The sequence below is a fragment of the Magnolia sinica genome, chromosome 15, assembly GCF_029962835.1.
Source record: "Magnolia sinica isolate HGM2019 chromosome 15, MsV1, whole genome shotgun sequence".
Classification (NCBI taxonomy): domain Eukaryota; kingdom Viridiplantae; phylum Streptophyta; class Magnoliopsida; order Magnoliales; family Magnoliaceae; genus Magnolia; species Magnolia sinica.
Genome location: NC_080587.1, coordinates 12,536,967 through 12,555,817, shown reverse-complemented (window position 1 = coordinate 12,555,817; position 18,851 = coordinate 12,536,967). Strand labels below are relative to the sequence as shown.

General features: G+C 40.8%; 1 long non-coding RNA gene across 4 annotated transcripts; it reads right to left on the bottom strand.

The window, feature by feature from the left end:
• Positions 1-3,235: 3,235 nt before the first annotated feature.
• On the bottom strand, positions 3,236-18,554 carry LOC131227879 (uncharacterized). Of its 4 annotated transcripts, XR_009162563.1 has the most exons (4): positions 18,222-18,554; positions 17,966-18,070; positions 15,106-15,281; positions 3,236-3,653 (listed from the first exon to the last, which is right to left on the bottom strand). It is a non-coding gene; the product is annotated as an uncharacterized LOC131227879 (long non-coding RNA). The 4 variants fall into 4 exon arrangements; XR_009162564.1 differs by lacking the exon at positions 17,966-18,070 and having other exon boundaries at positions 18,222-18,550; XR_009162565.1 differs by lacking the exon at positions 17,966-18,070 and having other exon boundaries at positions 18,356-18,550.
• Between the last annotated feature and the right edge of the window lie 297 nt (positions 18,555-18,851).

Genomic DNA, 18,851 nt, shown 5'->3' with positions numbered 1-18,851 from the left:
TATTTAAAGGTACTTGTAAGTATGTAGTCGATAAAATTATCTATATTCAGTCAATTTCTTCTTCCGAGGGTTTCTTTTCTTAATAATATGTATGGATACAACAGTTTTATGATAGTATATGGTGAGATTTCAAGGCTATTCGTGAAATCAACTCCGTCCATTATGTGAGAACCCTTATCTTATCGGTACAGACAAACGATCATCTTGATAAAATTATCACATGAGTCATACAAATGAAAAAAAATGTAAAATTACTCATAAAACCTCTACGTTTGGGCAGCGTGGCCCACCTGAGTGTTGTATGAGGCTGATTTTTGTTTTTTTTCCATTGATTCTTCTCAGCCACACATGAAGAACGGGTTTGATGAAAGATATACATCATGATGGTACCACACATAAACCTATGGTTGGCGCCCAATCAAAAGGAGAAACGAAAAAAATAAAATAAAATTTCAAGAAGAATAAGAAACGGCGTTCATATTTGGAGGAGTAGGGTTAGGGTTAGGGTTTGGAGTTCTTCTTCTTGTGGTTAGGATTTCGGTTCGATTTTGGGGCAAAATGGGAAGGAGAAGGAGATTTAGGTCGAGAAATGTGATTGGAGAAGCCATGGAAGAGAGAAACGGGACAGCTTGACCAGATTTTAGACATAATAGTCGAAGCCCAGCCCGTTAGAAACGGGCTTGAAGATTAAGCCCGAGCCGCTGGTCAGGCAAGCCCGTCCCATTGATGGACCCGTGAAAATTGAGAGAGGATAAGGTGTTACTCGGGTAACACGTTAGTGGGTGTTGTCTTGCCTGTAGGGCTGACCTTGATGTATGCATTATATATCCACCCCGTCCATCATTTTTTTTCAGCTAATTTTAGCTCATGGTCTCAAATTTGTAGTAGATCCAAGTCTCAAGTGGACCACACAATGGGATTGAATTCCTACCATTAAAATTTTCCTGAGGGACAAGCTGATATTTGTGTTTTCTCTTCATCCAAGTCTTCCAGACCTTATCGAAAAATTGGATGGGAAATAAACATTATGGTGGGCCCTAGGAACTCTTCAACGGTGGGTGTTAAATGACCACTGTTTCCTATACAGTGGTCCACTTGAGATTTGGATCTGCTTAAATTTTGGAACCATGCTCTAAAATGTAATGGAAGAACTGAAGAACGGCATGGATATACAACACTGACATCAAGGTGGGCCCCATGGTCCAATGGTATTGCCCAACTAACACCCAATCCAATAACCCCATGTAACTTGAGGTCTACCATTTCGACCTTTTATTAGAGTTACACATATGTTAGGTGTGCAATTCATGAGTACATGCTCATAAACGATCCATTTCTGAGCCCTTGATGATCATGCATGGTCTACCCCCAAGCGGACCCAAACCAAAGCCCAGCTAGTTCAAGATCCGGGCTGTTTATTAGGTGAGCCAATCAGGCTTGATATTGATCAGAATGCCCTTGAAACCCTAAACAGGCCGTGCTGATGAGCACTTATCCACAACCCAAGTCGGGCCAATTAATAAGCCAGCAAAATCATTTTTAGCCCAAGTCTGACCCAAAACCCAAATAATCCAGTGTGGCCTATTAACAGACTCATCAATGGCTGAAATTGGTCTATCAATAGGATGGACCCAAGCCGAGCAAACTCCAAATTTCAAATAGAGCAACGCACAAAGCCCAGCCTGAAGGCCCGGAACCATGCATAGCCCGGTGGGCCCTTGGTAGCAGGCCCAAGCCCATCCCAACAAAGGTTGGGCCTGAAGATGACACCCCCCGGCCGGAAAATTAATCAAATCCCTATTTCTAATCCATCCATTGATCAGGTGGACCACATGCACAAAGCAATGGACACTTGTAGAAATGAATCCTTGGGTTGGTTAACATAAGCATGTTGTCCAATGGATAATTGGAAGATGGACCACATGAATTCGAGAACATATGAAGTTGGACCGGCCTGTCTGAACCTGCCCTAGTCGGGTGAACTGCTTGGCCCATTGCTAACTCTGTGCCCCGACCATTGGCTGGATCTGATCAGCTGAAAATCCTGGCCGAAGGTTACCATAGGACCGGCCAGTTCACAGCCCTAACTGGAGGAGTACGAAGTTCCTGTGCAAGGATTCTGGGTGGGGCCACTGCGATGTTTTTGAGAAATCCAACCCATCCATCCATGTTTTTTGAGATCATTTTAGGCCATGCAACCAAAAGTGAAGAGGATCCAAAACTCGAGGGAGATATACTAGATGACACAGTGGGGAAAGCCTACCCGGGAAACCTTCCTAGACTCCACCTTGATGCTTATATGCCAACCAAACCGTTTATAAGGTCATTTTCACTAGGATGAAGTGAAAACACCAAAAACTTACACCTATAACAAACTTTTGTGGCCGTATAAATATATCAACGGTGGTCACTAAATCCCCACCGTTTCCTCTCCTGTGGCCCATTTGAGTTGTGGATACACCTTATTTTTGGTTGGATGTCCTAAAATAAGCTCGAAAAAATGGATGACGGATTGGATTTCTCACAAACATCGCAGTGGGCCCCACCCACAATCCTTGCGCAGGAACTTCCTGTGAAAGGCTTCGCAGGGAATCCGCGTCCCTAGGTTGGCTATGAATGTCTATATCAACGTACATTTAAAAGGCCTACCTGATGATCTTATCTCCCTTCCTTTTGGTTTAGGCTTTCATGGAGGGCCTAACCTGATGAATGTCTCTGATTTTAAAACATCCTGACCATCCAATTAACCCGTTAACATATCATGCTTATGATTAGAGATCAACTTTGGTGGCTGAGGACCTAAAGAGAGTCATAAACCTTAATGCATCAGGATGTAAATGGTGTTGTGGACCAGATTTTGGAAATGGGGGGTCCATGATTTGGTTATCCAAACCATTCCTTTAATGAGCCCCACTGTGGACAGGGGATGCCTTGAAATAGACACTAACCCTGTGACCAGTCACCTACAAATAGACACACGAGAAATGGTTTGGATTTACTTCAAGTATCCATGATTCAGGACCTCTGGAGCAGTTCTAAGGAGCACTATATCCTCTTCCTGATATGATTTCCATCAAATATATAATCCATTAAAATGTCTATATTTACACTGCATGGTTCAATGATCCGGATCATTGATCAGCTGGACCCCACAGAGGATTGATCATGAAGATGAACTCTTGGATTGAAAGATGCTAGATGCCAATCTTGGTCCTCTTCCACTTGAACGCAGATCACTGTAGTATTTGTCACCTTGACTATCTATTTGCTGATCATCCTTCAAAAGGAAAAAAAAAAAATCTATTTGTTGGCCAAATAATTGAAAGGCAACAACGATCATCCTGATGAGGGCCATGGTCCATCAACAAATGGGGCCAACGAAAGAATGGTTTGGATCATGGAACCATAGCCTCACCTGTAGAAACTGAAAACCAAAGTAGGATGTGCATTTCTCAGGTTGAAGATCATATCATTCTTCTTCAACAAACAATCACACCCACATGGAGTGAAACCAAACACCATAACAACAATAAAAAGCCTTTTCTTCTTCCTCGAGCTGTATGAAAGAATATCTGGCTCTGAACACCACCCCTTTAACTTGACTGGGGACCCTTTGCCATGGCAGTTTCACGTTCCTGGCGACGATGTTCTCTCTAAGACACCGAATATAAGCAAATCAATGTAATGGCTAATGCAGAATATTTAAGCACATACAAACAATTTAGTTAATTTAACTTAGGCTGCATTTGGTTGCATTCATGATATTTGATGCAACCAAATGCAGCCATAGGCAATGGTTTGCTTGCTTGGATATGCTTTTGCAATACAATGTTTTGATTTCAGAGGCAGTCTTCAATAGGCAGGTAAGTTCGCCAAAAAAGTCTCCAGATTCAATCATTCTAAGTGGACAGATGCAGTCTCTTAGGGTGCATTTAGATGTACAAGTGAATTTATCCTTACTTTCCATACCACCACCACGGCTGGTTATTCTTTGGCAGATCCCGCTCCAAAACATGAGGGATAGACAAACGTGGCGAGGCCTATCATATCAATAGGGTTGTGTGAAGAGAAGCAGGCCACTCATCCAGTCGACATTATGTGGCAGGGGCCGCCCAGTTCGACCAACCAATGGGGCGAGCTGGTCTGCTTTGATCCAGGAGAGAGCCAAGCCAGCAAGCTGCCTTGTCAGTGCAGGCCATGGATTCAGTTAAGTGAAGACAAATTCATATTGAAACAGCACTCATATTTCAGTTGCATTCATTTCGAGTCCAAATTGAAAGAAATGAAATTGCTGTTTGGAGCATAAGAACCCCCCACTTCATGAACCTAATAATTGCAATTCGATTCGATGGTGCATCCAAATCCAACTTTGTATCAGGTTGGCTTTGTAGTCCGCAATTTCATGTGGCATAGCCAAATTGTTTATTCATCGCATTGATAAGCTCAGTTTGCAGACCCAACTCATCTTTAAAGTTAGTCTTTTTCTTTGGTGGATATGTCATTATACTCGTCTTTAACAATAGAAGCGGAAATGAGGAATTAGTTTTATATTGATGGCCAACAAGTACCCCAAAAAGACCATTTCCAATATCTTGGGTCAATAATTCAAGACTGTGGAGAGATTGACAAGGATATTGCTCATAGAATTAGAGCTAGGCAGATGAAGTAGAGGCCTCTAGAGTCTTATGTGATCGCCACATACCAATCAAATTAAAGGGGACATTTTATAGGATGGTTATAAGACCAGCCATGCTTTATGGAAATGTTGGGCAGTAAAGCACTAGTCGTTTAGAGTATAGCTAAAATGAGGACGTTGAAATGGACAAGTCCAGGATGAGGAAGGATAGAATTATAAATGAATGTATTCAAAGAAACTTGGGTGTAGCCCCAGTAGGTAATTTGACAGTGGAAAGTAGACTTAGACAGTTTGGCCATGTGCATTGGAGACAATGAACTACACCAATTGGGAGTTGGTTGTTTCAAGTTGAATGCTAAAAATTAAGTACTGTATTTGAAATAATTTGTTTGTTAACAAACATCTGAAATGTCCAAAATATGTTAATTTGACACATTTGTCCTTATCTCCTTTCGAAATGTTTTACATTATAAAGAAATTATTTTTTATTAAATAAAAATACAATTATTTTATTTAATTCAAATAAACTATAAAGTACTTAATAAAAAATTTAAAATATCATTATTCACAAAAGTCAAGGTGGGCCCCATATAGGTTTTCGGCACAGGAACTTCCTGCGAAAGGCTTTCCCACGGAATCCACATCCATGGGCTAGTGTACCACACGGAAAATGGATTGGCTACTCCCACTGCCACACAAAACAGTCGGGATAATGATTTCCACCGTTGAAACCTTTCTAGGCCCCACAATGTTTATTTGTCATCCAACCTGTTCATTATATCATAAAGGCATGGATGAAGGGAAAACAAAAATATAGGCCCACTATAACATTTCTGTACCACACACCAGCTATATAGGTGATGTAAATATATGTCGTGCAAAAGACAAGCGCCGACGCTTCTCCATGTCCGAGTTGTACGAACGGTTCAAAGGAGATCAAAGTTACAGGGCCTTACAATAATGTATTTATTATATCCACACTGTTCATCAAAAATTTTAGATCATTTTAAAGCATTATCCAAAAAATGAATCATATCCAAAACTCAAATGGACCACACCAAAAGGATAATGATTTTCCCCGTTAAAAAATTCATAGGCCCCACTATAACGTTTATTTTCCATCCAATCTATTCATAAGGTCAAAACATATCTTGATGAAGAGGAAAAACAAATTTCATATTTATCTGAAACTTTTGTGACCCCAAAAGGGTTTCAATGATAGACGTTCAATCCTCTGGTCCAGTTTATCTTTAAATCTATCTTATTTTTCGGCTCATGCCTTACGACGAGCTCGCAAAATGGATGGACGGTTTGGATATAACAAATACATCATGAAGGGACCCACAGAACTTGTAGAAGTCAATACCACCAATCCGCTTTTCTCCATTGACTTTACTCAACCCCCTTAATGGGACCCACCACGATGTATTTGTTTCATCCAATTTTTTACAATTCATCTATTTTTAAAGATCATTTTAGATTTAATGCCAAAATTGAGAGGGATATAAATCTCGGTGGACCACACCATAGGAAAACAATATTGAGTGGATATCCACCATTAAAATCATCTTTAGGCCCACTCTACTAGTACAATTTATTTGACATCCAATCTTTTAATTAGATCATACAGGCACAATCTCGATCCCAAAACTTTTATGGCCCCCAACAGTTTTTAATGGTAGGTGTCACGCTTTCCTGTGGTTTGTTCCAATTGAGATTTATATATACTTCGGTGAGATACGGTAAAATGATATAGAAAAATAGATGGACGGAATGGATGAAACATAACCCTATCATGTTCCTCCATTGGGTGGAGGCGGGAGGGTAGCGATCCGCGTCCTAGACTCCCAATCCGTCGCCAACGGATGCGGATTTCCTACCAAAGCCTTCGGCTTGAAGATCTGCGAGAACTAAGATGGGGCCTGTGATGTTTGCATGAGAAATCCTTCCCATTTCATCGATTTTGTGAGTTCATTTCGGTCCATGACCTTTACCAAAAATGTCCCTCCAAATTATATCCAAAGCTCAAGCGGGCATGTAATAAAGGAAAATGTGGTTAGGGAAATTCCTATGGTTGAAATCCGTCGATAGTGATGTTTACATGTTATCCATACCGTTCATAACGTCATCCTAGTGAGATAAAATCAAATCACAAATATTAGCATGATTGAAAACTTTTGTGGCCCACGAATATTTCACATTCAATTATCACGTTTTCGGCCCACTTGAGATTTGGAAAGTTAGAACTTTAGAGATTGACACACATCCGCATCATGTCCTAAAATAAACTCACAAAACATATAGACGGGTAGGATTTCTCACAAACATCACAGTAGGTCCCACCTGGGTTCCCAGTACAGAAATCCGCGTCCATCCCCAGCCCATCCGCTTCAAACGCGGATTGCGTCCTACGCCCGCCCGGACAGATTACCATCCGGTCAGGGCTCTGTGGGGCCCACCATGATGTAAGTGTTTTATCTAAGACATTCATCATTTTTCTTATATTATTTTAATATATAATATAAAAGATGAAGCAGGTCCACAGCTTCAGTGAGCCACACCAAAGGATGCTGCAGTGATAATGACAGCCATCGTTGAAACCTTTCTAAGGGCTACTATGATATTCATTAGGTCATGTAGACGTGGATGAAGTGAAAACACAAATATCAGCTTAATATGAAACTTCTCCCACTCTCAAGAAGTTTTTAACAGTGGACGTTCAATCCCCACCTTGTGGTTCAATTAATCATTGGACCTTCTTCTTTTATTGGATCACACCTTAAATTATCTAAAAAAGTTGATGGACGGTGTGGATAAAACACATAAATCATGGTGGGGCATAAAGAAGTTTCATAGGTTAAATGTTGATTTTGTATTGCGCGAACAACTTAAAAGAAAAAATTGCCGTACTAACTTGAAAAGGGGTACTTTTGGAAGCAAAAATTTCTTGTTTAACGAAAAATCATGGAGCGTATTCCGCGTTCACCATTAAGCGAGACTCCTATCACAGAAAGAATTCAGTGAAAAATCACTTAGCACATTCCGTCTTCTGCGCTAACAACGCATTAGCAAACACCACTAAAGACGGAAAATTTTCCCAATTCCACATTAAGTGCAAAAATTCAGTGTTAACAAACACGGCCTAAGTTTGGCCATGTGCATTGGAGACAATGAACTACACCAATTGGGAGTTGGTTGTTTCAAGTTGAATGCTACAAAAGGGCAAGTGGACGTCCAAAAAGGATGTGGTTTTTTTTTTTGAAACGATGTATTTCAATAAATAAAACTGGCCGCAGCCATAATTATGAATATACAAAAAATAAACAAAAAACACAGGAAGCAACTACAAAGCAGCCCACGAATCGGGCAAATGGATATCTGCCTATGCTTTAAGCCATTCAATCACTAGCACCTTTGCTTTACCAAAAACTTCCTCTACTCGACCCTCCTCACAATTCTTAGAGCAACAATTATTCCGTTCCAACCATATAGGCCAAATACCCGGCAGAAGACATAATCGACAAACTTTCGAACCTACTCTGCTTGACCCTCCCCCATGCCACATCATGAAGAAATTTCCAATTGATTTTGGACATACCCAGATTATTTGAAAGAGATGAAAAAAATTTGTCCACACCTAACGAGCAAACTCACAATGGAAAAATAAATGATCCACCGATTCCTCATCTTTAAGGCACAAGATAAAAAAATTCAGAAGAACCATTTTTTTTTCTTTTACGAAGGTTATCCATTGTGAGCACCTTGTTAGCTCCCAATAACCAAGCTATCATAGCCACCTTCGTTGAAGCCCCGTAATACAAAACTGAAGCAATCGGAGAAAGCCCATAAACCAGCTGACCTCCACTAAGCATTCTGAAGAGTGACCTAACCAAGAATTTTCCTAACTTTCTTTTAACCACACCATTGAGTCTTGCACTGAAGATACTGGCTTTACCTTGGATAAAAGGTCCAACAAATTCACCAATTCCCCAAATTCGTCATCATTTAAATTTCCTCTACACTGCAGGGCCCAACCCTCTTTGTAAGGAATAACAACTAGAAGCTAGCATCTGCTCTTCTCTTGCTAGACTTGCCAACCTAGGAAATATAACCCCTAATTTCTGCTCCCCCACCCATATATCATCCCAAAACCTACTCTTTTGCCCATTTCCCAATGAGATACCGACCCCTTTCCATACCTTGCTTTTTATCGAGTTAACCACTTTTCATAGGTAAGAAGATCTATAGAGAGACGAAAACCACGTCCATCCACCGACCCCCGGAACCTAACCCTACATCCTCCGAACTACCTCCCTCCATAGACTCCCCTCCACCCCAAATCTCCATACCCATTTAGCAAGGCTTGGTTAACCACCTCCAAACTTCTCAACCCCACACCCCCTTGGCTCACTGACTTGCATGCGTCTTCCCATTTCATGCTATGGAACTTTTTCTTTTCTTCCATACCTTTCCAGAAGAAATCCCTCCAATTTTTTTCAAATTTATCCGATACTGACTTTGGGCATTTAAGAAGGGACATAAAGTAAATCGAAAGGTTGGACATAGTCACCTTAATCATAGTTATCCTTCCCCCTAGAGACAAATACCTGCTTCTCCACTGTGATAGTTTATTTTCGAATCTTTAACTGACTTTGTCCCCTTGCTGCAACCCCCTAGACGAAGAGAAGAAGCCATTTGGAGAGCCATTTACTAGAATTGAGAACTTTGGAGATGCGACACACATCCGCATCCACATTCTCCATCTCCTTCCACACCCCAACCAACCTAGTATATAATCTAAGAAGCCCCAATCAACATGATCGTACGCCTTCCCTACGTCTAGCTTATAAACCACACCTTTCCTTCCGCTTCTGTTACATATATCTATATTTTCGTGAGCCGCTAAGATATTATCCGCAATTTGTCTTCCCGCTACAAAGGACCCTAAGATTTAGAGACGACTCCACCTAAGGTCGCTTTAAATCTTGTGGCTAGAACTTTTGACAGAATTTTGTATGGCCCTCCCAATAAACTTATTGGTCTGTAGTCCTACAAGCTTTCCGCACCTTCCTTTTTTGGGACTAATGCAATGAACGTGGCACCAAACTTCGGGAGCAAGGAGACTGTTTCATAAAATTTGTTAATAAAACCAATTACCTTGCCTTTAACCAAATCCCAAAACTTATGATAAAAGAGTATTAGGAACCCATCCGGACCGGGCACCTTTTCTCCACCCAACTCTTCAACTGTAGACATTATTTCTTCCTTGGTAAATTGTTTTTCAAGGGATTCTTCCACGTGGTTTTAGTAAGACAAGATTTAATGACTTACGGTTTTAGTAAGGTTACAACCCTTGATAGAGTCGTGTAGCGGAAAAACATTCATGAAGCAAACCCCAATTAATTGGGGTAAGGCTAAGATGATGATGAGGAGGAGGAGGAGGACAAAGACGATGATGATGAAGGGACCAAAAGCAAGTGACCCTCTTCTCACTCCCTCTTCATTAGGCCTATTGACCAATTCATTGACACCCCTCATAACAACATAACAAACGGCTCCCAAGCTAGCTACTAAAAATTGAACCTTTTTTCAATTCCCCAACTTATCGTTCTTGACCCACTAAAATATGAGAAGAATCTCCTTCAATGAGAAGCTTCCCATAATAGGAGGAGAAAATGCAAATCCCTTCTCTTAGCATATGAATCATTGCAAGATCTGACCCCACCTCACCTAAGGCCCAGAAAAAAGCCATCATCACCTCCAAACATTCATTTCTCAAGATGCTCGCTCTTGATCCCAAAGGGCCAAGGTTTTCCAAAGAGCCCCCAAAGGACCTGGATCGAGGCAGCTCCCACTTAATCTTAGAGTTTTTCCTTTCAAACTGTCCTAATGGAAAACCCCCAAAACTATGGTCTAGCAAAGCAAGATTCTTCATTTGATTGATTCCACCAAAGGTACTTCTTATCAAAGATCCTATTATTCCTTTCCTTCTACCAAAGCGTGTTAATTATCTTTGTGAGGATTCTCTCTCTTGCTCCAGATCCATTGAAGGTGTGCTAGGCACATTTCTACGTGACTGCATCCACAACTTTGTGACATCCCTTAGTATGGGACCTAGCATGCGTGGCTTCCCAAGACAGCATAACACCCACCAAGCTGTCGCGCATAGAGCTGTCATAAAACTGAAACATTGCATGGCTAAGTGTAAATCCTAATACTTACATGCACCACAGAGCCTTCATCCACCATGATAACTTTAAATTCGTAATCAATGAGGATGCAACATCTGGTTTTCTTTGCCAACAATAGTTCCATTTTATTGGGACTTCCAAATTTTTTTTTAAAAAAAAGGGAAACTCCAGCCAGATAACTCTAGCTTGTGCCATTTCATTTGCATTGTTGTGTTGGACCATTGATGTAATATTCGGGTTTGGTCCTTTGATCACATGTCCAAGCATTGAAGCCTTCTCACCACTGTGAGATATTGATGCCTACAGTTAATCTTGCTTCAAATCAACTGCAACTATCATTCTTTATAGATCTTCTAGAACATGGGTGTGCTTCTCCGAACTACCGTTCAACAGTTTCAAATCCCTTCTATCAACTGCTTCATCTCCATCTCCCTTTCCCCTGTAGCATTATGTTGCCTAGTTTCATTTCCTCTCGTTTAACAGTTTGCTTTTCACAACCAAGAAGATGAAAATTATTAGTAATTTCCAGTTTGAGACCTCCTATGTGCAATACAGCAATAGGCACACAAGATACATTTTTCATTACCTTTTCAATTGATTACACCTCTAATTATTCCTCCTCCACATGACTCCTAAAACTTTTCACCCTTTCTTTGAATGAAAATGATAATTTATTAAAGCCCAACCTCTCATGGTATTCCTTAAAATCAGCCCCCAAGCATCAGTTATTTCTCTTAATTGGTTGCACTCCACGCATATGTAATCCTCAATTTTAACCACGTGCAAACTATTCCAACCATGCATTAGCAAGCCATGCAAGCCTACTCCTATACACAACTCTCAACCTAGCAAATAAGTTTACGTACCACACGAGTTTCTTATTAGATGCAAAACTCCTACCAACAGGAGTATTTTATCTACCTCGAAAAATGTTTTTCAAAATGGTTTACCCACTCTTAAAACTGTGTTCACGAGACCCTGGTTTGAAGACTCTTCTTAGTCAACTCGTACTTGGTCAGGACTGGGTCAGGACTGGGTCAAGTATACACCATGCGTAGACTCGGGGTGACTCGGACAAGTCTAGAGTTTCTGACACACGAAGCATAATTTAAAATTTTCATATTTTAAATAACCTAATTCTACGGATCCCCATCTAGATATTCTCAAGTTTCTACAAATAAAAAATATAAGAGTCGTGATTTACTTGTACATTACTACCATTCAAAACCACGTAGACTATCGATGTTGTTTCTTCAATCGAGAAAGCTCTCTCCCAAATCTATCCCAAATGAGGAGAAAATAAAAGCCAACACATCATTCCCTATAGCAATGTTGGGGCAGAGCATGAAAGCCGTCCAAAGGTGGACCCCGCACATAAGAACGTACGGATGTAAAGGAGGGACCTCAATTCTCTCTCCCTTCCCCCAAATGTTTAAGGCTCTTTTTCCAATCCCTCATAAGATCTATTTATAAGGAATTAAGGTTGTAGGGAGAGGGTTGAGAGACACTAGTATGGTGCTCTATTACCATACAAACTTTGGCATGCCCTTCTACATCTAAAGTCTGTGATCCTGCCTAACCATGTACCCAAAGTGAACAAATCACTCCACTTATCATGGCCATCCACCCTCGATCCAATACCCATGCAAGTTTAGTGGAGCACAAGATCTCAACCATTGGAATTACCATCAAGCGTAATTAAAACCTTTTGACGATTAAAATAAAAGATCAATGATTAAAAACATTTATCAAACCATTTAAGACCTTTTTGAGTGCCAGTACCAACAAAAAGACTTGATGGACATCTTTTTTTTTTTTTTAATCACTTGATAGATGGTCCGATCTACCAAATCTCAGCCATAAGAATGTTACCAGTGGATCCCTTTTTGGATCATATGAACCTCAGCCATATCTTAATGCATGAGCCTAGCAACACCACATATGGGCCACTACAATTGACTCGTCGAAGTAGGCCAAAGCACATTACATCAAGAACTAGAACTTCTCGTATGTCCTTAGGTCTAAGGATTAGTCAAAGCTAATACATAGACAAGTTGATCACATCAGGGATGACAGGTCTCCCGACCCAGAGACTTTTAAGTGATCCTCCAGTATAAGTATCCAACGTGTCTAATAGCAAAATCTCAAATCCATAAATACTAACACTCCTATATGGGGTAGGGTGGAGGGACCGACTCATCATCAAGCCTGATGGTAAAGACTCCCATCGTGATTCGTCATCGGTTCCTTCACACAAGATGACCATATAAGAATAATCAAAGGTTCGTCCTGAAACCTATTGGGTGGTTGATGGAATAATAGGACACTGAGATCTATGGAACACAACTCTCCCTTGACCAATGGCCGTTGTGCCCAAACTCAAATTCCTAAGGACAATAGAGGAAACCCTCTCCTTATAACCCATGAATATGTTTGATTAAGACACACCTGCATATTAGTTATGCCATTAATAACATGCCCACACAGGACCCATGGTCGTCATGATCTAAGGATAAGATCATCGCATTGGACTTTCGGGTCACACAACACTAACATCTTTGAGTTGCTTGAGAGTTAGGGCAACTCGGACGAGTCAATACCATGCAATTTGACGGACCTCCCCATTTTTCACCTCCAAATCGAACATCTAGGTTACTGAATTCTCTAGAGATGATTTAGGAGCCTCCCACAAATGCATTAATTTAATAAAATAAGTTATTACAAAATATTATTTTGTTAAAAATTAGATAACTATTCAGTATTTCAACAAAATGAATTGATATTTATTGCATTTCTAGGTCACATGTTAACTAGATTTTATCTTAAAATCAGTCCAAGTATCACTTTTTTATTTTTAAATTTTTTTTTCTGTTTTGTATGTATTTCCTTTTATTTGGAGAAAAAGGTTTGTCAAACACTTTTTTACTCAAGACCAAACTAGTTTGTCTGAGTCTCCGAGCCGTAAAACCATGCATGCAACAAAATAATTATTGACTATATATAAAGATTATATCTTGTATTAAACCAAACTTTTCATTTGTTCTCCATTACTAAATTTAGAGTAAGGATATGAAACAGAGAAGCATACACAATATACCATATTGAGGATACATACAATGTTAGACGAACTTTTGTTCCGCCCAACGAACTGCAAAAAGGAGCCCACCTTCTGGTTATCCAAGTTGTCTGTGTTGTGGCTAGAGCTAGGCACAGGACGACTTGACTCGTCCGGCTCGTTCAGACCTGACTCAACCCGAATCGAATGGGTGAGTCGGTCCGAACCGAGTAGGCTTCGCCCAATCCGAACTCAAACCGAGTCGAGTTCAAGTTACCAAGTAACTCGACTCGAAACTCGATCCGATCACACTCAACTCGATTCGAAACCGACTCAATTTAAATAAATAAATAAATAAAACTAATTTCTAACATCTCTAACCTTACCCACTATACCTGACCCCGACCCAATTCCAAACTCTCTCTCCCTCCCTCATCTTGCTCCTCTTCCAAGCCCGTAGCCACCCACCACCGCCACCACCCTCCTCCTCCTCCTCTCTCTCTCCTCTCAACTTCCTCCCTTCCTCATCTCTCGATCCGACTCGGTGCCAACTTGACTCGACTCAGTACTTCTACCCGGGTCGGACTTGGTCCGAATTAGTCCAGGCCAGACCGAACTCAAATCGGGTTAGGCATGCTGGACTCGGTACGGAGTTGGATCGAGTTCGAGTCAGGCCTATTTCAAAACCGGATCGAGTCGGATCAGCCCTAACTCGATCCGACTCAACTCGATGCCCAACTCTAGTTGTGGGCCCCATGGCAGATGTAGGAACACCCAAAATTTCCCCAATCAGATTATCATAACCATCTAATCCCCACTAACTTTAAATTGTCCAGTCCCGTCAAATGTGAACAGTTGTTTGTAACTGTCCATTTTCATTGGATGGATATGATCATCTAATTATTAGGAGAGCTATTAGAACACGATCTGTATTATGACATCAGTCACTAGATCAAATGCTTGGGTTACCAAAAGATGGGTCCTAGCTACACCACTGTTGGGTCAAACAAAAGAACACCGTTCTCTAAGTCTTGAATACCTCAAAAGCTCTACTACCATGTGGTTATGTAGTTGGTATGAGAAGAGGGAATAGCATAGACAACAGGTGAGACTAAGAAGGAAATAAAAACAAGTGCCTTGCAAAAGTAAGGTGTAGTCTAGCTTGAGTAGAAGCATTACAACAAACATCATACTAACCAACGAAATAGAGGTGATGAACATACCCTTCTTTCGCAGTAAGAATGGAAGCACACAAAATCATAAACCGGAGTGATTGTCGACACCAAGACAACATCAACTCCCATGAAAACCAAGAGTGCAGTCATAGGCCTTGTTCGGTGAGGCATTTTGTTCTTAATCCACCAACAAGATCATAAAATCAAGGATGCAAAGCTGGTCCCTGTTGAAAGATACATAGAATAAGACAGTAGATGAAAGGCATGGAAAGGTCAGAAATTATATTTGCACTCTGCATGAAAAATGTGACTTGCCTCTTTATGGCTGTAATTAGCTTTGATTCTTAGATTTGTAAACCAATGGATAGCATGCTAAAATACCTAGATATGGCAAGGATATCACTTGGATATTGCATGGATTTTCAGTTGAAATCGAAGTATCAAACAGGATACAGTATGGCAATATTCTTTTGAATTAAATGGTAACTTTGATAAAGAGGAATGATGCTATCAGATGCAGGCATCATTTATTTCCATGAAGTCGTGCCAAAACATCTCTATTGTATGAGTGGCACTCGTCTCTAGAGACTACATTGATTGGGCAGGGCACCACATGAATGGGCCATAGCCCATCCACCAGGGCAATGGGACTGTGGCAGCCATCTGATTAATGACCTGAAAAGGTAACAATTAACTTCATCATCTAAGCTTTATCCTAACTGATTGGAATAAACTAAATGAATCACGTTCCACCATTCCACTCTATCAACGGATAAACCTTCAGTTACACCATAGGTCAACAAATCTTTTTCTTACAACCTACATCCACGTCGGCCTTCCCCTAGCTCTTTAGAGTTTAGACCCTTCAACTTGTACCAACTCACTCCTAGCCGACGCAAGTGTTGGTCTCCATTGCACATGACCAAACCATCTAAGTCTACTTTCCTTCATCTTATTACCTATCGGTACTACTCCTAAGTTAAATGCATTCATTTCTAATTATATCCTTCCTCGTCTTGCCACTCATCCACCTTGACATCCTCATTTCAGCTACGCTCACCCTATGAGAACATGTTGTTCTTTAACCACCAACATTGTGTCCCATAAAAAAAAAAAAAGGTAACAGTAAAAGAAAGAAAGAAGTGCATTGGTCCAAATGCAACCTGAAAACCCCACAACAAGGAAATGGTCAGAGTTGTCCAATAAAGGGTGTGTTTGGATGCACTTCTCGAAAGGGGGTTTCAAGCCTACTTCTTCGATCGACTCGGACAAATCCTGAGTTGACATATTAGCACCTATTTTGTCAAGCGGGAGATGATATGGGGGTTTGCAAAGTGCTTACAAATGCACAACATCAATTGCCTTTTGGATCAAAACAGCATTTAACCTCAAACACCCCTTCAGAGGGTGCATCCAAACAGCCTTTTATGGGATTATCATGCCTATGGCCCTGCACAGAGGGCGCATACCCATCCACAAGGCAGCCCACCAGGTTAATGGTCTTGATCACCATACAGTTCACCACATATATAGTTGACATAACACTAAAAACTATGCAGAACAAACAGAATAACAATTCTAAGCATCTGGGTATCATAGGAAACAAAATTTCAGCTACACCAGCAAAACTTTGAATCATGTTGTCTAAATATATCCGACTTCACCACAAGGACTGATCACCTGTGGGCAATAGCATCACAACAGTGGTAGTGACCATCTTTCTCACTAGCATGCCACTTGTTTATGGAATCAGTACCATTGAAACAATGGCCCCAACCATGAAGATCAGTCAAAAATCAAGCTGATTTACTCACTAGGTGGGCCACATTTGTACGTTGGATCGGACCATCAGTTGTCCACTAATTCCAACAGTTTGCCCACCTATGCCAGGTGATCTTCATGGTGGGGCCTGCTGTTTTCATGGCTCTAGTGTCCTACAAACGCAGGATGTTGGCGGGAAAGATTGGAAGGTACCACAAGTCGCAGTACCTTGCCTGCAGGTGTTCAGTTCTCTTTCACCAAATCGCAATGCCTCGTCCATAATACACTTGGCATCCATAGACACCGATCTAGATCATCCAAATTGTGGGACCCACTGCACATATTACAACATGCCCTATGGTTTAATTCGTATCTACTCTGCTAACAAGAATTTGAGAACAATATCGAGACCATATTGTGCCAAGATCCCTCTGGACATCTGACTCAGTTCTGATGTGGAAGAAGTGCAGAATCCTCAAGACGAGTCTTTGCTAAGTATAATTGGGTTTCATTTCTAGAAAGTAGGGACCGTGGACAATTGGTCCGTTGCGTCACACTGCAGATAGGCCATGCCCCAAAAATCTCCTCAGTGGGACAATCCTAACCTTTTGATTTGTGGCCTGAAAATTGATGGTTTAGAATATAAATACAGCATAAACTCCACATTCAACTGAAAAAAAAAAAAAAAGAAAGGTCCCAAGATAAGTGGCAAGGATATTCCAGCTAAAGAGATCTTTGGCAATGGCCAATCCACAGTATGAGCCCAACAGACCAACGGTCAGGATTAACTAACCCTGGGCCCTTTTTTAAAAAATTTAAAAAAAAAAAAAAAAAAAAAAAACCAAGTACACTGTTGAAAGCCTCAGCTCACGGATCCTGTAAGTCCTATTGAGCAATGCTGTGATGATTTGTTTGAGGTGGGATTGAAGGGGTGAATCGAGACTGCGAACAACCACTACAGGTGGATAAAGACAATGGACAGTTAGAAATAAAATCACCAACGGCCTGTAATCAATGAAAAACTCTGGCCCACCCGGCGATTGAACCATCTTGGTTTTTAGTAAAGAGCACGCTCATGTTGAGCCCCACCTGATGCATGGCCCAGATCACACAAGTGTGTGCCGAGTTTGCGCGTTTTGAAGCTCACCTCTTCAACATCTCTGCATATATCCCTCCTCTTTGAAGCTTGATGTGAAGATCTACTCATGAGCATTCCATCGAACAGGTTGTGTGCAGGACACGGATCGTTATTCTTTTTTCCCACAACTAGAAATCCGTTTCGGGATTCCAATAAAATCAAAATCGGATCCAATCAAAATACAAAGTAAGGATTTATTTTTTTTAATTCCATTGCAAATATATAAAAACAAAATCAATCAAACGGTATGCATACAACAGCAAACCCAATTAAAGAAATGAGAGTGAGAGAGAGCAGTGAAAGGAGTTGTTTGATACTCTGGCTACGTATGACGCCTAATACGCAGTCGCTGAGCCACCATCCAAAAAAAAAAAACAAGATTGGTTGAATAATCCTAACCTTTGATCCGTTGAAACTCGTCTTCTGACTGGGATTTTTCTATATATGGCCGCGTCGACCAAAAACCCCTATTTTAAACCATTCTCGTAGAATCGCCTCTTCTTTCACCATAAGCACCTTATTAACGAATGGCTATGACCCCATGATGTAGGTGAGGCCCACCGTTATGTTGTGATGTACTTTAAGCTTTCTATGTACTTTAATTTTGTAATCAACCCTAAAATGAGCTGGAAAGATGGATGGACGGCGTGGATAAACCATCACCATTGAATGTTTTGGATTTGACTCTTTTTTCTTTCTTTTTTTTCTGTGGAACCCTCCAAAATGAAACCGATGGATGGGAAGGATTTGTCACAAACATTAGGATGGCCCCACGTTTTTTACCACGGTTCCTGAAATGTTTGAAACAGAAATGAGAGAGAGTCAGTGGTGAGCATTCAATGCCATCTGTTTTCTTCCCCGCGGCTAAGTTGAGTTTTGGATCTGCTTTAAATTT